Source organism: Tenrec ecaudatus, chromosome 3 (genome assembly GCF_050624435.1).
Source record: "Tenrec ecaudatus isolate mTenEca1 chromosome 3, mTenEca1.hap1, whole genome shotgun sequence".
Lineage (NCBI taxonomy): Eukaryota > Metazoa > Chordata > Mammalia > Afrosoricida > Tenrecidae > Tenrec > Tenrec ecaudatus.
The window spans coordinates 91,740,614-91,762,641 of NC_134532.1; positions in this window are offsets into that span (position 1 = coordinate 91,740,614).

A 22,028-nucleotide genomic window follows, 5' to 3' on the forward strand; every position below is an offset into this window, starting at 1 on the left:
CCTCATGAACTTCCTATCTTACAACTTCTGCCATCACCCTGCACCCACTTTTCTGTTGTTTGTCCCCCCTGGGAGGGAGTTATAAGTCAATCCTTGTAATAGAATCACCCTTTCTCTCCCACCTTATCCATATCCTTCTGGAATCTCTATTCTCATTATTGGACCTGAAGGGTTTATCTTTGCTGGATTCCCTGTGTTGAAGCTCTTATCTGTAGCAGTGTACATTTTACGTTCTAGCCAGATTTGTAAGGTAGAATTGAGGTCATGATAGTGGGGTGGGGGAAGCATTAAAGAACTAGAGGAAAGTTGTATGTTTCATTGGTACTATACTGCACCCTGACTGACTCATCTCTTCCTTGTAACCCTTCTGTAAGGGGGTATCCAATTGTCTACAGATGGACATGGACTTTGGGTCTTCACTGTGTGCCTGTCGCCCCCCATTCACATTGGTATGATTTTGTTCTGGGTCTTAGATGCCTGATACCTGATCCCATTGACATCTCTTGATCACATAGGCAGGTGTGCTTCTTCCATTTTGGTTTTGCTGCTTCTCAGTTAGATGAATGCTTATTTATCTTCAAGCCTTTAAGACCCCAGATGCTGTCTTTTGATAGCTGGGTACCATCAACTTTCTTCACCACATTTGCTCATGTACTCATTTTGTCCTCAGTGATCCTGTCAGGAAGGTGAGCATCACAGAATGTCAGATTACTAGAAAAAAGTGTTCATGTGTTGAGGGTGTACTTTAGTCTAGACCCAATGTCCATCTGCTACCTTAATACCTAACATATAAATGTAAGTACATGTATCTATTTCCCTATTGTTATATATAAATATACTTACTTATGTATATGCCTGTATTTAGACCTGTATAAATGTGCTTTGCTCCCAGTTCTTTTCTCTATTTCCTTTTACTTTCCTCTTGTGCCACTCTCATGTTTGGCTTTCATTCAGGTTTTAGTAATTCCTCGCTGTTACGTTGCCTTTGATTAAACCTCACTAAGCATCCTATGCCCTTCTATCCATCAATTCTAGTTCACTTGTTTCCTTGTGCCTGGGTTGGTTGACACTCCACTTCTTTTCCCCCCACTGCCCTCTCTTCCATGTTCACCCGGAACTGTCAGTCCCGTTGTTTTCTTCTATGACTTGTTTATACTGGCTATCTTATCTAGATAGATATGCAGAAACATTAACAAATGCAAAAACAAGACAAAGCCAATAAAAACACCAAAGGAAGACAAACCCAACAAAAAACCCCAAAAACAAACAAGCAAAGAAAAATATAAACAACAAAAAGAAAACCAATGACAATAAAGTAACTGCCTATAAATAGCCACAGGTCTGTTTTTTGACCTTTAGGAGTGTTTTCCAATTATGGGGTGCCACACTCTGTTCCCAAAAATCTATTTTTGGTATTCCCCTGGGACTTCATGGCTTCCCTCCCCTTGCTGCTGTGATGCATGCCCTTAGTCTTCTGCCCCAGTGTGGTGAGTCAGAAGGCACTGAGTCTCCAGTGTTGTCTTCTGCAGCACTATGATTCAGTGAGGGATGTCGTGTTTTGTGGTGAGGCCCTATGGTCCTCTTTGTGCATTGTCTGCTCTGAGCAGGCCTGGAGACTTGGTGGACCACTGACTCTCGTTCACTTTTCTTTGGCTCCTTTGTGCTCTGATCAGACAAGCCCCTCCCCTCAAACTGTAGTTTCAGTGCTGTCCTCTGAAATGCATTCTTCTGGGTGGGGGAAGGGGCCGTGGGGGGATGTCCACATAGTTGGGTTTGAGCCTGGCCCTGAAGACCTCTCCATTGATTCCCTGTTATATGTTGCATTCATGTCTTGGTGCACTGGGTTGAAGCCTTGTCTCTCTTTCCCTCACCTTCAATTGTGCACAATAGAATACCATACAGTGTTATAAAACAACAATGAAGCACGTCATGAACCTGGAAAACATTATGCTTAGTGAAATTATTCAATCGCAACAGGACAAATATTGTCTGAGACCACTTTTATAGGGTAAAAATTGGTAAGACAAAGACTTTAAAAATCAAAAAGGGAACAGACTTTGAAGATTACATAAGAAAGAAGGGCAAGGGAGTAAGATGAAACAATCGAATACGGAGGGTTGATTAATTTGTTGAAATCAAAGTTGTTTATTTGAAATATCAAATCTCAACCTCAGTAACCAATTTAAAATGGTTTAAAAATTAAGCAAAGAGTGCATGCTGTGGTGCAATACAACAGCAGTTGATTTTCATTGTTAGTAGTTTCCAGTGTTCTGCCTTGAGGGTTTTCTATACCTATTTCTAAGTTAGCAACTATCTGTTGAGGACATCCAATTTGACAAAATAAATAATTGTTATATGAAATCAAGAAAAGGTTATTAAATTGCAGAAGGTCATGGGATTCATTTATTTTTGTGGACATGTTCTTAGTCTAGTTATATTTTATAATTTTATAGCTTTGTAATATTAATAGTAGGACACCATGCTCCTGATTTTTAAATGATTAACTAACCCTGGAAAGGTCATGTAATTTCTTGCTGCCAGCAGAGATTGTTCCCCATCAAGACTGAGCAGCAAGAGTTAGACCACACTTGGAAGGCAAAGACATAGCAAGCACCTTGCCTTTGTTTTAGTCCTGTCAAATGCGTCACACTTCAACTATACTTAAAGGATCTGAAAAACATGTAGTCACTTAGTTACGAACACACTGATTAAGCATTCTTGTATTTTTGTTTTTTTCCATGTCACCTAAATAAGAGGCTGGGAAAAAGAGAAAATATTTGTTTTTAACTAGGAAATCATTCAATTGTGCTGCCAGGACATCTGAATACTATTCTGCTCCCTCCTCCCACACTCCCACTGTATGAACTATATACATTTTATTTTACAGTATACAATTGTGGATTTTTCATAGTTATATGGACAGATCAATTAAACTGCTTAGTGAATCAAAGATCACAGTTGCTTGTCCACCTTTTTTTTACACTGTCAAAGAGACTTCTTAACATTTACACCTAAATTTTAAAAATTAAGAAAAATAAAACTATCTATTAAAAGACACTATTGCTTTATTTTCTAGTTAATATTAAGAACAATACTTAGATTTCTAAGATATGAATGTGATCTCACATTCAGAATCTGTTTTAAAACCTTTAGTTCACTGGCACTCAGTAAGGAGCCCTAAAAACACCATGGATTAAGCCTTTGCTTGCTAATCACAAGGTTGTGAGTTTAAACCCAATGCTGCTTTGAGAGATAAAGATCAGGCTGTTTGATCCCATAACATAAGATCTCTTAGAAACCCTATGAACCACTTTTGCCCTGTTCTACAGGATAGTTATGCGATAGATTTGAATTGATAGTAGTGAGTGGTTATTACTGTTGTTTAGACCTAATCGTCTCAGAATTACAGCAGGGAGTGGAAAGAGGATTTACAAAGTGAATTGGTTTGGGGGCGGGGTTATGGTTAATGAGCAGGACATCTATGGTTTTGCTCATTCACCTTAACCTTTGCAAGCTTTCTGTGTGATGACTTAATTTTGTCATTTGCTAAACAATTGATTTCACTGCTAAAATAGCAATGCAAGTTTGAAGGGCACTGATCTTTCCAAGATGATACTGTGCACAGTAACATTTTAAAAAGATCTCGTCTAGGGATGTACTGTGTCAGGAAGCAGCAAAACAATAACTTTATTGACTTAATTATAGTCCTTTAGAAACCTTTAAAGGAATAAAATTGGAAGGAAATGGTAAAGTTGAGAGTTCATAAAATGAACAATTATTTAATGAATCTGAAAACGGAATTTATATTCTGCAAGGTATTTGGTGCATATTCAATTGATCATTATTTTTAAAATTATACAAAGGATACAAATGCTTCAGTAAGTAATCATTCATAACTGTCTCTTTGATAGTGCACACATGGTTGGTCTCCAAATGCCTAAATAAAAATATGAGATTCCCATTTTAAATTACTAAAACTTGAAATAATTATTATAAAATAATAAGAGTAAATGAAAAAAATTAAATATCACTTTAATTTACAATTTTACAGTGAAATGAGATACTTTTTGTTAGCCAACAGAACATATTTCAAAAGTTCAGAGAGGAAATACATAAAATTGAGTATGAATAATCTACTTTTGTTTTCTTTTCTATCCCCAAGCAACTCTAAGTTCATATTCCTACCTTTAAACTTAAATTTCATTAGCTGTGAAGCTTTCCAAATTTTCCTCAAGGCAGCAGCATGTAAATGCAAAGCGAAGTATAAATTTTTATCATTAATAATCCTTCCTATTCTTCCCCCACTCATTTAAACTAAAGGACCACATATTTTCATTTCTTTCAACTTAATCCAAGAACATTTCAGAACAAAAGAAGGAAGAAGGTTATAAACTATCATAGAAATACAACTTTACACTTATTTTCCAATTAAGACAGCATAAAGTAAAAACTGATATATTTCATCTGTTTCAATAAAATGATTTTGTATTAGAAATAGTGTAATTAAAGTATTGCTATTTAGGGGTGGAAAAGCAGAAAATTCTTTTGAAAATATTTAAGGACTTTTAAAGTCATAAGATGCTGAAATAGACAAACATCAGCAAATTCTTTCAGACTATTTTTTGTAGTTGATTTAAGATTTTTTTTGTTCTGTTTTTACTACTCAAAAAAGGATAAATGTTTTTTGTTGGTAATAATCTTAAAGAAACCTACCCCCCCAAAAAAATCCATTGTAAAGGCATATATAGAATTGGGTTAGAAGAAAATGCTTCTGTGTTAGGCAGGGTTCTCTGGAGAAACAAAACAGGACACTTATGAATATATGTATACACAGCGAGAAGGAATATGGCAGTTAATTAGTCCACATAGCAGTACAGAAATCTTAGTTCCACTCACTTTCATGCAACAGTTGATATACTGGAAATCTTTCAACTCACAAAGGCTGCCAGGTTCAATGTCCAGGAAGCAGCTGGTGGAGTCTTTCTTCAGGCAAGGCAAGCAGGGTCTGCCCTTAGGCAATAGACAGCTGGTGGGTCAGCAAAAGTCAGTAGGGGACTGGAACTCAAGCATGGCAAGAGGATCCACCAGCTTCAAGCTTAAACAATGTATGCAATGTAGCACAAGCAGCTTGGTGAAGCAGGTCTCACAGGAGCCTCAAGCTCTTCTAGTGACAAGATCCATGGGTTGGCTTGGCACAAAGATAGTGTAACACACTGGTTGAAGCAGAGACTCTCTAATGCAACAACACACTGTTTCAATCACCAGGCAGCAAGAAGAGAGGGGGCAGGTCTTGCATTGTCATTTACCTTGTTGCCCTCCAAGCAAGCTGCGACCTGATTAATCTCGCCCCACTTATTCCTATTGGCCTAGTTGGCACACTAAACCTAACTATCACAGCTTCCCAATCAAGGAAATAGAGTAGAATTTGTGAAATCCCTGAATAACTTAAATGATTAAGCACTTAATTACGAGCTGAAAATTTGGTAGTTCAAACCCACTTGGCAAATATAAAGGGAAAAGATGATTGGGATAGAATATTTAGGCTCAAGAAGTTAGGCAAGGATAAGTAGGAAGAGGTGGTTCTGAATATGTCTCTCCAGTCAAGCTTGAGTCATAGGCCAAAAGCTCTCAGTAAACTATTTTTTAAACACATGAGAAGCACTACTGATGGTAGTTTTATTGGTGATAAGTGATCACCATGTTTGGCTGCGCTATAAAATGACATTAAGGTACAGTCATTTGTTTCCTCCAATTCCTGCTTTTGTAGGTTGTCAAAGACACTGAAGTATCTTCAGGGTTTAGGGGGACACTAAATAAATACCTTTTGTGTCATGATAGAACACCAAATAATCATACTATTTGTCAAGTACTATTCTAGGCATGATCTATAGAGGAAAAGAAGTGGGGTCCTCAGAAATTTGTTTATAAAGGGATTAGAAAACATTTTTTCAGAGTTTTTAAAAAACAATTTTGCATCTAAAAAGACAGGGTTAAGAACAATAGAATAAATGGACTAAAGAAGAAGAAAAGGAGGCATTGGTGACCTCTTATCAGTCTCCCTCTTTATCTTCTGATTATCCCTATAATTTATTCTCTTGAAAGAAAAATATTTGTAAAATTCATGACTCTTGAAAACACTAAAATTACTTTCTAAGAAGCTTAAAAAGCAAAAATTCACACTTCTAACTTTGGCCATTATCAAGATTGTTTGAGAAGCAAAACTGTGTTGATTATGTGCATTTCTGTATCAATAAAATGGCTAGAACAGTTGTAAAAGAGGATAAGTTCAACCCAAGTTCAGGCAGAGTCCCAGTCTGTTGAGCAGATCTTCAGCTGAAGACTTCTCATGACTTATATAGGTTTGGGGGCTGATGAATCCGAGATTGATAGAAAGATAGAAAGTAACTGCAGAGATGGTCTGAAAGTCAAATACAGGTCAGGTGGTATGCCCCTGATCAGCAGGCTATATGTTAGGCCTTGGTCCAGATGAAGGATCTAGCCACTGTAAAAAAAAAAAGGAAAAAAAAGCCCTATTTACATTGTCTACTTACAGAGGAAGCATTCCTAACCCAGAAGAAAATTTCCTATTAATTGCCTAATCAATTTGGCCCAAGTAAGGGGTTTGAATTCCAACCAAATATTCTTACAAATGGTTGGCTTCTTACTCCAGATCCCATTATGGAGTAGATTATATAGTGTTGTGTCTCAACAGGTGGGATCACTAGACTTTAATTTTGAAACAACTGAGAAGACAGGCCCAGCAAGTTGACATAAAACCTTTTATGATCATCTCAGACTATAAACGTTCTCTCGATGTTACAGGAAGTCTGTTGTATCGCTTTCTGTAAAGCTTGCCTATAGCTCTTTCACAATCTCTTAGACCTGAAAAAATGCTCCCAAGGTTTCTTAGCAACCATTTCCTTCTTTAGGTATGTCACCTCTCCAAAGAATGTTCTTATGACTCCAACATAAAGTAGCCTCTCAGGCACTTTGGAACATTCTCATTTTTTCATATGACTACATGTTACATAATTATCATTTGTTGATTTTTTAGCACGTAAGTTCCAAGATTGCTTGCTTTATTTACTACTCAATCACCAAATCTTAGAAATAAGTTCCTTTTAAAATTTTTCATCAAACTGCTTATAACAACTCCAAAGAGAACAAGCTGAGGTTAAAAATGCTAAAGCAAAGCATACCATAAGATGAACCCCTGAAATAATTCAGCTCTTGGAATAATAATTCAAATACACATTGAAAATCTCTGCAAAATCAATAAAGAATTGGCATAATATAACCAGAAAGATATAGCACCAAATGTTGAACTACTAATTATATATTGAAGTCTTCAAAAAGTAAGACTTTTTTAATATGACATAAAATTATCTACTTAGACATAGGGGGAAAAAACTTTAAAAAGTAAATGTCTTTGTTTATACAAGTGTGGTGAACCAGGTTTCTGGCATGAGGGATTACATGCTTTCTGGCAATATTTTTATCTTTTTTTATGTTCAATTAGGTTGATTCTCATGCATAATTTCTGCATATGTTGGCAATCATTACCACCTATGAGGTAGTAATTCAACAGATAAAGAACGTTTTCTTTTTTTCTCTCCAAAATTACAAAGATTAATTATCATTCAAAAGATTAATTATCATTCAACTAATTTGGATCATGTATGCATTCCTGTTTTATATATATATATATAAATCCAAAACCCTTGCCGCACACAGAATTTATGTTATAGGGGTGGTAAGTAAGCCTTGTTTGACCAATATGGTATGCCATAAAGATGAGGCAGTTATTAAAATAAAATAATTAATGTTGCCATTTGAGGGGAGAGATGGACTGTGAACAGGTGGAAACCAAAATTCATCTACAGAAAAAGCAGGGTTTTTTTAGTGTACTAATTACACAAAAATAATTCTTAATGAATGTTACCAAGTCAGTTTCAACTCATAGGAAGCCTTGGCAGCAATAAAGTAAATATTGCCTGGCCCTGCACCATGCTCACAATTGTTGTTTGAGTCCGTAGAAGCCAGTTTGTCAATCTCTCATTGAAGATATTTTGCTTTTTCACTGACACTCTACTTAACTAAGATACACCAGGAATTCTAATCCAATAGATTACCTCCTTCCCACATAGTAAACCATGTGATTTTCTGATTCAAAGTAATCAATACTAGTCCACTTTTTCTCACTAATGCCAATAATATAGATATCTATGTGTTCCTTTTCATTTCTGTTGACTTTGAATTTTCTGATTTTTGAAACTTTTTTGTCTCACCCTGAGCTGTGCCCCACAAGCAAATGCAGACACTAAAGTCTCCACATCTACATAATTTACTCCATTCACATCCCCATGGTTGACCCTAATTGAGAAAGCAACTCCTCCTTCTCAGTCATATTTTGAGTACATTCCTACCCAAGGGGTCCAACTTCTTGCACATATCCAACAATGATTTGCTTCCATTCATTAGGTTTTAAATATCTGATATTATTCCTATTCTCTCCATAAAGTTTTAGTGTTCAATTCCTCAGAAGAAGACAATTGAGTCTTTCTTTCTGGTCTGTTCTTAGTCTGGACACTCAGTTGAAACCTGTTCACTCTGAGTGACCCTGCAGGCACTCGAAAAACCGATAACATAGTTTCCAGAATCACAGCAACACACAAGCCATCCCAGTATGACAAATTAGCAGACAAGTGGGTCTTATCAAGATCACCATTCATGAAGAAACACAAGGTCATTAAAAAGAAAAGAAAAAAAAAGATTAAAGTGGGTGTCAGAGGAAATTCTGATACTTGCTCTTAATTTTAGAATAGCTAATGAAAATGGAAGGATTTATGAAGTCATAGAGCCGAGAGAAAATTTCAAAGCACAGCTTGAGAAGAAAAAGTAAAATATGATAAAATATTGAAAGACCTACTGTGAGAAATAAATGGGATAGCATATCTTAATGAGAGAATTCAAGAAAAAAATTCAAGTCTCAAGTTGTAGTGTTGAAAGATTCCATGGCAAAATATTGAATGATTCAAGAAACATCAAAAGAACATGGAAATTACACACACAGAAATCGTACCCAAAAGAACTGAGAAAGGGCGAACCAATCACAATGATCAACACATAACGATGCACCCCTCTACAGGGGGAAGAAAGCAGAAAACATGGGGGAAGGGAGACAGCAGTCAGTGTGAGAGATGAAAATAATAGCAATGTACAATGTATCAGGGAGTTATGGGGGGAGGGATAGAAACAAAAGAGGGGAGACCAAGGGCTCAATAGAAAGTAAATGTCTAGAAAAGAATGATGGCAACATATGTGCAAACATGCCTGATTCAATTGAAGTATGGATTATAATAAGAGTTGTATGAGCCCCCAATAAAATGTTAAAAAAAAAACTAGTTGACAGTCCATTTTTCAGGAGGTAGCACATGAACAAGAACCAATAGTGTGGAAGGAAGAACTTCAAGCTGCATTGAATACTTTAGCAAACAACAAGCCTCCAGGAATTGACAGAATTCCCAAAGAAATGTTTCAGAAAACTAAAGAAGCACTGGAAGCACTCATTCATCTATGCCAGGAATTTTAGAAGACAGCCATCTGGCTAACTGGCTGGAAGTCATCCATATCTGTGCCCATTCCAAAGAAAGGTGATCCAGCAGAATGATCAAACTGTGGAGTGACATCATTGATATTGCACACAAGTAAAAATTTGCATGAGAACCTCTAACAATGGTGATAGCAGCACATTGACAGGAAACTTCCAGAAGTTCAGTCCTGATTCAGAAGAGGACATGGAACAAGGGATATCATTGCTGATATAAGATAAAAATTGACTCAAAGCAGAGAATACCAGAAAAATGTTTACTTGTATTTTATTGCTTTTGCAAAGGCATTTGACTATGTGAACCATAATAAATTCTGGATGACCTTGAGAGGAACATTTCATTTTGCTTATTCAGAACTTATACACAGATCACAAGGTACTTGTGAGACAGAACAAGGAAATAGTGCACGGTTTAAAATAAAGATTGGTGTGTATCAGGGTTGTATCCTTTCACTATACTTGTTCAATTTATATGCAGAGAAAGTCATCAGAGAGACTGGATTGTAAGAAGAAAAGTGCTGCATTAAGATTATAGGAAGGCTTATTAACAACCTGGAGTATGCAGATGACACAACCTTGCTTGATGAAAATGTGTGTGGTAGTTACATAATCTGTTGTCAATTTGAGACTATTAAGAATGAAGGGGTGTCAGGTGGTCATCTAGCTAAGAAACAACAAAGTCCACAAGGAAGAAGCACACCAGCCTACCCCGACGGGAACACTGAAGATAAAGTGGGTGCATGTGCAAGTGTGGTGAAGAAAACTGATGGTGCCCACTTGTCAAAATATATAGATTCGGGGGTCCCATAGGCTGGAAGATAAACAAGGGGTCATCTAACTGAAAAACAACAAAGCCCACATAGAAAATGCACACCACCCTGTGAGATGACAAGGCATCGAAGGGATCAGGTATCAGGCATCAAAGACAAAGAAGAAAAAAACAAAACATAGCATTGTAAATGAGGGGGTGTGCAGAGTGGGGACCCAGAGCCCATCTGGGGGAAATTGGATGTCCCCCAGCAAAAGGGCTGTGGGGGATGACGAACCAGTCAGAGTGCAGTGTAGCAACAATGAAACATACAATTTTCCTCTAGTTCTTAAATGCTCCCCCTCCCCACTATCATGATCCCAATTCTACCTTACATAACTGGCTGGACCAGAGGATATACACTGGTACAGATAGGAACTGGAAATACGGGGAATCCAGGACAGATGAGCCCCTCAGAAACAGTGGTGAGAGTGGTGATATCGGGAAGATAGAGGGAGGGTGAGGGAGAAAGGGGAAACAGATGACCAAGTCTACATGTAACCTCCTCCTTAGAGGATGGACAGTGGAGAACTGGGTGAGGAAGACGTCAGATGGTGTGAGATATGACAAATTAACAATTATTTATAAATTATCAAGGGTTCAGGGGGAGGGTGGAGCAGGTGGGCCGGGGAATGAGGAGCTGATACCAAGGGCTCAAGTAGAAAGCAGATATTTTGAGAATGATGATGACAACATATGTATGGATGTGCTGGACACAAATGATGTATGTACGGATTGTAAAAAGAGTTGTATGAGCCCCTAATAAAATGGTTTAAAAAAAAAGAATGAAGGGGTGGATTGTAGCCTGTCAACCAGGTTGCAGCTTGATGACCTCATTTGGAGGCACTATGTTGATGAATAGCTCACTGGAGGTCAGACCCACACTCCCTGCTTTGTTTTCTTGTTGACAAGACACATGGAACTATGCTGATGGCAGCCAAAGCCTGGGAGCTGGAGGAGCCACGTGGAGACCCACGCCAGTACAAAGGTCCTTCCACCACCACTGGATCCACAAGACTTTCCTCCCACTAGCCTGTGATCTTCCTATACTTGGTGTCATTGCATGTGTTGTATGAGTATAAAGAGGAATTTATGGATTATTATTGGACATATGGGATAATATCAAACTTATGGACTTGATCTGGACTGGGCTGGGATGTTTTCTTAATATACAATTACTCTTTATATAAACCTCTTTCTTATATGCATATGAGTGTCTATGAGTTTTTTTCTGTAGTCAACCCAGATTAACACAGTGTGGAAGAACTAAAGCATTTGCTGATGAAGATCAAGGATTGTAGCCTTTAGTATGGAATGCAACTCAGTGCAAAGAAGACCAAAGTCCTCATAATGGACCAATAGGCAACATCAAGGTAAGTGGAAAAAAGGTTGAAGTTGTCATGGATTTTGTGGTGCTTGCATCCAAAATCAATACTCATGGATGCAGCAGTCAAGAGATCAAAATATGTGCTGGATTATGTAAATATGCTGCACAAGACCACTTTAGAATATCAAGGAGCAAGGATGTTACCTTGTGGACCAAGCTGACCCAAGCTATGAGATTCTCCATTGCATCATATGGTGTGAAAGATTGTGAAAGCATGTGAAAGTTTGACATTGAATAAAGAAAAGTGTATAAGATTTGATGCAATTAGATTTGTGCTGGAGAAGAATATTGATAGCACCATGGACTGCTAAAAGGACAAACAGCTTTTTATGGGTAAAATAAGGTCAGAGAGCTCCTCAGAAGCAAGTATGGCAAGACTTAATCTTATATATTTTGGACATATTGTCAGGAGATAGAAGTACCTGGTGAAGGATATCATGTTTGGTAAAGTAGAGGGGCAGCAAAAAGCAGGACAGACCTCAATGAAATCAATCAACATAGCGGCTGCATCACAAGACTCAACATAGGAACAATTATGAGGCTGGTGCAGGCCCATTTTTTCTGTTGTGTGTAAGGTTGCTATAGGTCATAGCTGATTTGATGGAACCTAGCAACAATAATAAAAACAAGGATGGCCTTGAAAAGAATAGAAATAGTGGAACACTTTTTTGAAATTTGTTCATGCATCAAGAGACAGTTGTCCAAAGAGAACATGAAAACACTGCATTATTTATATCAGGAAATATGTGTGATAGGGTTTTATCCTCTGACCATATTTATTCAATCTATATGCTGAGCACATAATCAGACAAACTAGGTTATATGAAGAAGAAATGTTCTATCAGAATTGGAAGAAGGCTTATTTACAACTTGTGATATGCAGATGACACACCTTGCTTGTTGAAAGTGAACAGGATTTGAAACATTTGATGACAATCAAGGATTGCAGCCTTCAATCCTTGGAGCTGGAGGAGCCTCGTGGAGATCCAAGCCAGTGGATCTTGTAAACAGCACATTGGGCCTCCTCGAGTGCATTCCATTAATACAAGAGCACCATGCTCAGCTAAACAGTCATTCCATGATACCCACCTTCCCGACATGATCTCTGATCACTGAAGACAGGCGTGTGCATAAGCAAACGTGGTGAAAAAAAACTGATGGTGCCCAGCTATCAAAAGATATAGCATCTGGTGTTTTAAAGGCTTGAAGGCAAATAAGTGGCCATCTAACTCCGAAGCAACAAAGCCCACAGAGAAGAAGCACACAAGCCTGTGTGATCACGAGGTCTTGAAGGGATCAGGTAGCAGACACTAAAGAATAAAAACCATCATTGGGTCATCACCTTCCCCACATAAACACTGAAGATCAACATGTGCATAAGTAAGTGTGGTGAAGAAGGCTGGTGGTGCCAGGCTATCAAGAGCTATAGTGCCTGGGGTCTTAAAGACTTGAAAGTAAACAAGTGGCCATCTAGCCCAGAAGCAACAAAGCCCACATGGAAGCAGCACACAAACATGTGTGATCATGAAGGGCCAAAGGTACAAGGTTTCAAGCACCAAAGACAGGGGAAAAAGAAATCATATCATCGTGAATGAGGGGAGCGCGTGATGGGGACCCAATGTCCATCTGTAGACAACTGGATATCCCTTGTAGAGGGGTAATGGGGAGGAGATGAGTCACTCAGGGTTCAGGGTAGCAACAATGAAACTCACAATCTTCCTCTAGTTCTTAAATGCCGCCCCCACACTATCATGATCCCAACTCTACCTTGCGAAGCTGGTTAGACCAGAGGATGCACAGCAGTACAGATGGGAACTGGAAACACAGAGAATCCAGGACAGATGAACCCCTCAGGACCAGTGGGGAGAGTGGCGCTACCGGGAGGGAAGAGGGTGTAGAAAGGGGGAACCGATCACAAGGATTTATATATAACCTCCTCTCTGGGGGATGGACAACAGAAAAGAGGGTGAAGGGCGATGCCAGGCAGTGTAAGATAAGATAAAATAATAATTTGTAAATTATCAAGGGCTCATGAGGAAGGGGCAGCAGGGAGGGAGGGAGAGAGGAAAAACAAAATGAGGAGCTGATCCTAGGAACCCAAGTGGAAAGCAAGTGTGGAGAATGATGAGGGCAACGGATGTTTAAGTGTGCCTTACACAATTGATGTATGTGTGGATTGTGATAAGAGTTGTTTGAGCCACAATAAAATGATTTAAAAAAAAGAGGAGCTGATACCATGGGCTTAATAGAAAGTAAATGTCTAGAAAAGAGTGAAGGCAACATATGTACAAACATGCCTGCTGCAGTCTATGTATGGATTGTAACAAGAGTTGTAAGAGCACCCAACAAAATGATCTTTTAATTTAAAAAAAAGAAATGAAAGGATATATTGCCCTGGTAAAATTTGATAGCTAAGACCTCTTTAAATTGTTGAATTATGAAGACACCACTTTGAGGATTCAGCTGTGCCTGACACAATTCTTGGTATTTTCAATCACCTCATGTGCATATGCAAGTGGGGCATTGAAGGAAGAAGACTGAAAAAGAATCTATACATTTTAAATATGGCACTGACAAAGAGTACCGAGAGTACCAGGGACTGCCTGAAAATTAAAAAGCTGTCTTGGAAGATGTATACCAGAATATTCCTGAGAAAGGAAGATGACAAGAAGAAGATGACAAGACTCACATGTGTTGGGAATGTTGCCAGGAGAGGCTACATCCTGGCAGAAGACATGTTCAGTAAGGTGGAGAGTAAGCAAAGAAAAGGTATTGCAGATACCTGATTGGAAAACATACATAAGGGTCAGAAAACAGACCTGGATTTATTCATAGCCTATTTTTTGTTGTTTCTCGCCCCCCACCTTTAAAAAAATCATGTCTATCTGTATAAGATAGGCAGGACAAACAATTCCAAGGAGAAAACAACGGGACGGTGGTTCCAGGGGGGACAGGGGAGAGGAGAAGGTGGGGGAAAGGGAGAGGGGGCCAACAAATCCAGAGCAAGGGAATAACAAGAGATCAACAATCGATGGTGAGGAGGGTGTAGAATGTCTGATGGGGATTGATCAAGTGCAATGTAGCCAAGAGGAAGTACTGAGAACTGAATGAAGGTCAAACATGATAGTGGGACAGGAAGAAAGGAAAAGGAAATGTAGGAAACAACTAGGAGACAAAAGACATATATAGAGGTATAAACATAGGCATATATATATAGTAATATGTAATGATAGGGATATAGGTCTATATTCATATATTTATAAGTTAAGTAGTAAGGTAGCATATGGACATTGGGCCTCGACTCAAGTTCTTATTCAATTCAAGAACACTTTGCTCTAATAACTTGGCATTCTGTGATGTTCATCTTCCTGACACAATCACTGAAGAAAAAAATAGATGCAAACACTAATGTGATGAAGAAAGCTGATGGTGCCCAGCTATTATAAGATATAGAGCCTGGGGGCTTAACGGCTTGACGTGAAACAAGCGGCCATCTAGTAAGGAAAGAACAGACCACATGGAAGAAGCATATCCACCCATGTGATCAGAAGGTGTTGACGGGATCAGGTAACAGGCATCAGAAGACCCCAAACAATCAAGCATTTTTATTTGAACAAGGGGGTGTCAAAATGGAGACCCAAAGCCCATCTGTAGACAATTGGACTTCGCTCACAGAAGGTCACAAGGAAGGGATGAACCAGGGTGCAGCATAGCACCGATGAAACACACAGCATTCCTCTAATTCTTTAATGCTTCCCTTCCCTCCCCCCTACCCCTACTATCAGGAACCCAGTTCTATCTTACAAATCTGTCCTAGACCAGAACATGAACTGTACACTGGTACAGATAAGAGCTCTTGACACACAGAATCCAGGACAGATAAACCCCTCAGGACCAATAATGAGAGCAGCAATACCATGAGGGAGGGGGAAGGTTGTGGGAGAAAGTGGGGAAAGAGAGAAGCAAGCACAACGATCAACATACACTCATCCACCCCCTCGTCCTCCCCAGGGAGAGGAACAGCAGACATGTGGGTGAAGGGAGACCACAAATGGTGTAAATTATGAAAAGAAAAATAATTTATAAATTACTAGGTGTTCATTTTTGCGGGAGGGGAGGGAGGGGGGGAAAAGCAGCTGATACCAAGGGCACAAGAAAATGTTTTGAAAATATGATGGCAACATATGTACAAACGTGCTTGATATAATTGATGTGTGGATTATTGTACACACTGTAACAGCCGCCAATAAAATGGTTTATTAAAATGATAATAAAATGAAGAAAAAGAAGACCCTCCATGAGATGGTGAACACACTGGCGGCAACAATGTGCGCATGAGGAAAACGCAGCAGCAGGCACTGTTCTGTTCTGTTCTCCACAGGGTTCACAGCAGCTGCAAGCAACTCCATGGCATCGAACAATAACCCTGTGAAGCCAGAGTTCTCATCTAAAAGCAATGTTATTAGACTTCAGAGGCCACACTGTTGTACATGTCTAAGCACTGCTCAGACTAATTTCTAAGATGGTAATTTAGTGTTGTCCAAGGCTGACATTAATTATACTGAGCACGGATAGCACCTATTTGGCTTAGGTGTTTGGCTGTTAAGCACAAGCTCAGTGATTCCAACTTTCCAATTTCTCTATTGGGGAAAGATGAGGCAGCCTGCTCCAATAAATATTCAATCTAAAGAAACATAGACGAGCCCTGGTGGCCTAGTAGAGAGGAGTTGGGCTGTGAGCTATATGGTTGGCTGTTCAAAACCACCAGCAGCTCCTTGGGAGAAAGACTAGGCTGTCTGCTCCCTTTAACACTCACAATCTCAGAAACCCCCAGAGGCTTACTCTGAATCAGCATTGCCTCGAGGGTCCTGAGTTTGGTTTTGGTTTTGAGGAAACCTTATCTGGTATTGTGTAAGTGGGACGCTACTCAGTGGCAAAGGCCTTGGGTTAGTTACTCTAAAGAGGGTTGTGTTTTAACAATAATGGGGAAATTTTCACCAATTCTAATCGCTGGCATCTCTGGAAGTAGCCTGCAAATAAGCAAGAAACATACTTCAAAATAGGAAGCTAAATATATTTGTCATATAACTGAAATAACTGATGCTACTCTTCATAAACCTCATGTCTGGCCATAGATAAAACCCAGACCTGGGAATCTGACCTCTTGTCCTTTGTGAAGCTTTGTCCTTGACCTGCTTTGACCTGCTTTAGTCATTGAGGGCTTGCAATAGGGAACTCCAATGCTTAGCACCAGATAGGGAAGACAGTCTTAGGGGAATTGTTGAGTCTGAATGCTGAAATCCTTTTTGTCTGGCTTTTGCCTTTGTAAATACAAATATTCACCTTCACTTTCTCCCAAGGAACATGAATAGCTCTGTATAGGAATTGGTAAATGAGCCATGGAGAATGGGGCTGGAGTCAAATTGAGTGAAATAATTTCAGCGGCTGGGAACTCTTAATAAGCATGTAAACAAGACGGGGTTTGTTGTGTGTGAATGTGCTCACAGAGGTGCACAGGCTCTTATCTCTTCACGCTGCCTGCATTTGGAGCGGTCTGGATTTCATTTTGAAGCAGTCTCCCCATGATTCACTTTGATTTGAAACTGAACTCAGTCCATTATATTATTTTGTTTTTTCAGCTTAGGACAAAAGAGATCATTTTGAAGTAGCAGTCCTTTCAAGTTGGTGGGCTATAGGGCACTTCGTTTCTTTTTACAACACATGTCTATGATATTTGGTTATTTACTAAAAGGGATAGAGAAAGTGTGTGCGATGCCATTTATTTGTGTGAGAGATTCTTTAAAAGTGTAGAAGAATCATGTGCAAAGTATTCTCTACTGCATTTAGCTTTTGTTTTAATTGTTTTTGATTGTTCATTTGTCTTCTTGCTCCCACAGGATGAGACAGCAAATATCCTTTTGAAAAATGGATTTGTTCAAAAAAATGAATAAAAATAGACTTTGAGTTTGGCATTTCATGGTTCAGTCTATGACACTAGAGTTATTGTTTTCCTTTTCAATAGCAGTTATTTAGGAATCTTTGTGTATTCATATCAAAGAAGTATCTCCCATTTTGAGACCTGTGAGGTATAGGATTCTCTGGCCTTATAAAGGAAGGGGCATCAAATAGTTTGAGAAAAATATTCCATTTTTTTTGTTTCATTTTCCATGACCTTTTTAAAGTCTCTTTGTATAGGTAACACAGAAGCATTTTCACAATATGTATATGGGTAACTTTTCTAACATTAATTACAGACATGATAAAGCTGTTTTACTTATTTTAAATTGTTCAGCTATATATTTTAACAATGTATGCCTAAACATATATATTTTTTGAAAGTCAGCATTTCTAACAGGAAAAAATAATTTAGAAATTCAGATTCACATTAAGAGGCAGTTTTCCAGGTTTATGATTTTATACTTTAAAGGAATTTACCTAGATATCAGGGAATATTTGGCTTGCTTTATTCCCCTGAAGCTGAATTCTACAGATTTCTGAAAGATTATATAGACTCACTTTTCAGAAGTCACTTTTTGTCCATACTTTTCCCCCTAGCTATCATTTGCTATCGGTTGGAACTGGCTCGATGGCACTGAACAATAACCATTTGCACTCCAATCTACGTGACTTACTTTTTTCTTTCCCATGACATATGTTAATATATTTATAAGATGGCTTCTGTCCCATAAAATGGATTGTTCATTTATTCTTATTTCACTCATTAGAATCATTAAAAAGATAAAATTGAAATTATATAAAGAAGAAATAACTGTTGGCCTGACTAATAGCAATATGTTGTATATTAGAAGAAAAAGCAAGCTTGGTACACATGACGTATGACTGCCTGACAGTGAGATCACATCCTCGGAGCCAGTGGTTGACAGCACCATCATTTTTAAAGTGACAAATACTGTGAACCAAAGAAGCTTATCTATCATTTAGGACTTACAAAAACAGAAATATATAAACATTTGTTATTGTAAGCTTTCAGCATATAGGAGCAGAATACAGTACTGAGAATGTGAATATATGGTAAGTACACATGATCTATGACACTAATATAAGATTTATGAATATTAACAAATAAGGTAGAACAATTTATAAAATTTAAAAAAATTCCAGGACTTGCAAATTTTATTGTTTTAAGATTAATATGAATGTTTCTCTATATTACTCTAATAAAAGTATCTTGACAACTATCAAGAGCTCATGGAGCTAGAGAAATGATATATTTAAGGCATAATACCACATGGCTGTCTAATAAAAACTTCTTTTTTATTAATCTGAGTAATATGTAAAAGAAGCTCACATTATATCTGGGTATGTCCAACTACTTGCAGTCTATTCAAAAATTTCTGTAAATTTCTAGAGAATGATTTCCTCAATGTCCTGTACCTGTTTTTATACAGAACTTCAAATGCAATTCTATTTCTGTAGTATGTCACAGATGTCATTGGGATGTTTTTCATCCATTTTGTGAAAGGACTTTAATGAAAAAATTTAAACTTGGAAAATTGTAAACCAACTAATCATAGTATTGGTTTGATATTTAAATGTAAATGTAAATACAAAAATAAATTACAAGAGCTTGTAATTATTGTCAAATGTTGAAAATACATCAAATATATAAAACAAAACTTTCTACTAATAGTTTGTTTTTAAAGAAATTATTATGGCTTCTCCTTTTACATATATATTTTTCCAGATACCACAATGGGACTAACTTTAAAGTTTTATTCTGCAACATTTCACTAAAACAGACACAAGATGGCAAATTACAAAGAAGAATTCAGACAAGATGACTTAGTTGATTTTTCTTAGTTGTTATAATGAATATAATAGATTTTATTTTCATTACTATAAATTTTGGTCCAGATTATGAGAAAGTATGAGATAGAAAACACAGTGAATTTTGAGGCAAAGTCTTATAAAATATGCTATGAATTTTGGTTGTACTTTTTGAGACATAACTAACATGTCTATTTTTGAAATTTTAAAAACTAATAGTCTGCATTTAGGGGAGCATTATGATATAACATGAATAATATTATCTTTATCTTGGAAAAGAAGTTAACCCCCAAAATAACTTTGTGAAGTACAATTTACTCAGTATCACACACTATGGAATTAGGAACTGAGGCTATCAGGCTACAAGGAGGGACACTGAATTATTTAGTCATACTTTTTTTTTTTACTTAACCCATGGAAGTAAGCAAAAATCATATAAATAAAATAAAGATATAGTCCTTCTTCCAAAGTGAAATCAAAATCTATGTGATTTCTCTTCAACAGACTAGAAATGTAGTTTATATTCCTAAAAAATAGCATCCAAACTGAACTGACATGAAGGGTGTCAAACTCAATTTGAAGGAGGGAGCTTCCATTAATTTGTGTTTAGTTGCTATTTTTATTGTGGACTCAGAAAAGTAAGAACACTTTTTCGCCACTGCCCCTATAGTTCTTTTAACTTGGTGTTAAGGCAAAAGTGACAAATAGAAACCATGGACTTCAGAATTAAACATATCCCACTTTAATCATATCCCTTGGGATCTGGGTAAATTACGAATTATTTTTTTTTAAGTTACTTACATGCTAGATGAGATTAGCTGTATCTAACCTTCAACAAAGCTAGTTGGGTTAAGGAAACTACAAATACTGAGCAGAATATCTGGACCTGGTCCAAAATGCTGTTACAGTAGCTACGTACACGTAAATGTAATGACAAACATTTTTGTTGGCTTCATTGCTTTTTGTAATATCATTTTCTTAAAATGTTATCTCCACAAAGTGTCGAGGGCTTAGCTAATGGCTGTTAGTTCTTATTCTGAAGCAACAGATTAAGTTTATTACCCAATCATTCCCCTCACCAGATACTCATAATCCTGTATTGCTATATACACATCCTAATTGCTGTAGTATTCAGTGACTAGAGACAACTCATATGGAGGAGTACTCTAAATCAAATAGAAAAAAGCTCCGCTGGGAGGAACTTTCCTAAGATGAATTTTCCTGCCAGGCGACCATGGAACAAGCCACTCTGAGTTAACACACCCAGAGGCATCACCTGAGAAGGTTCTCGCTGGTCACATTCAGTTTTTACTTAAAGCAATTTCACTGAATCTCGTGTGTGTGTGTGTGTGTGTGTGTGTGTGTGTGTGTGTGTGATGGCCGATTTAAGAAAACAGCATGTGACTGTGAAATTATGCCTCCTGCTCAGGAGGAATGCTGCAGAAGCTGTTGTGACCTTGAACACAGCTTACTAGGACAGCGCTGTAGGAAAAACTCAAGTGTACACCTGGTTTTCTTGTTTCAAAAAAAAGGTGAAATGTTGATTAATGACAAACCTCATTCTGGATGTCCGTCCGCTTCCCAAATGGATGAAAATGTCAACAAAATTCATGCTCTTGTGCTCAACGTCTGACTATAGATCATGGAAGAGATTGGAAAATTATCTGGACTATCTTGGAACTCAGTTCAGTGAATTTTAACAGAAGAATTGGGCATGAGAAGGGCCACGGTAAAATGTGTGTCTTGAGTTCTGACTGACCAGGAAAAAGAGCATGAAGTGGAAACACGCCATGCTTTGACAGAATAACTCCTAAGTGACCCAGACATTTTTCCCTTGGTCATTACTGGTGATGAGACCTGGTGCTCTTCTTAAGACCCAGAAAGCAAACATCAATCAAGCCAGTAGAAGATGACACCATCACCTCAAACCACCCCCCTACTAAAAAAGGTTCTTCGAGTGAAATTAAAGATCAAGACAGTGCTCATTTGTCTGTTTGATTTGATGGAGATAATAAATTTGGGGTTCATCCCACCAGATCAGACTGTTAATCAAGTTTTCTAATGAGATGTTCTGAAGAAATTCTGTAACGGTGTGCAACAAAGAAGGCATGGTTTGTAGCAGATGGGCGACTGGTTCTATCATGACTACAATGTACCTGCTTAGGCAGCTATCTCAGTTCAGCAGCTTTTGGCAAAAACCAGCACGTCTCTCTTGTCCCATGCACCTTACTCACCTGACATTTCTCTGTGTGACTTCTTTTTCTTTATGTGGATGAAGAGGGACATGAAAAGTCACAGATTCGGTGACATAGAAGAGGAGAAGAAATAAAATGAGGGAGGTCCTATCACCTTCCAAACTGTTGCCATCCAAAGACATGCATTTGGAAAATGTTTCCAAGAATGGAATCACAGATTTGATAAATGTATTCTGTAAT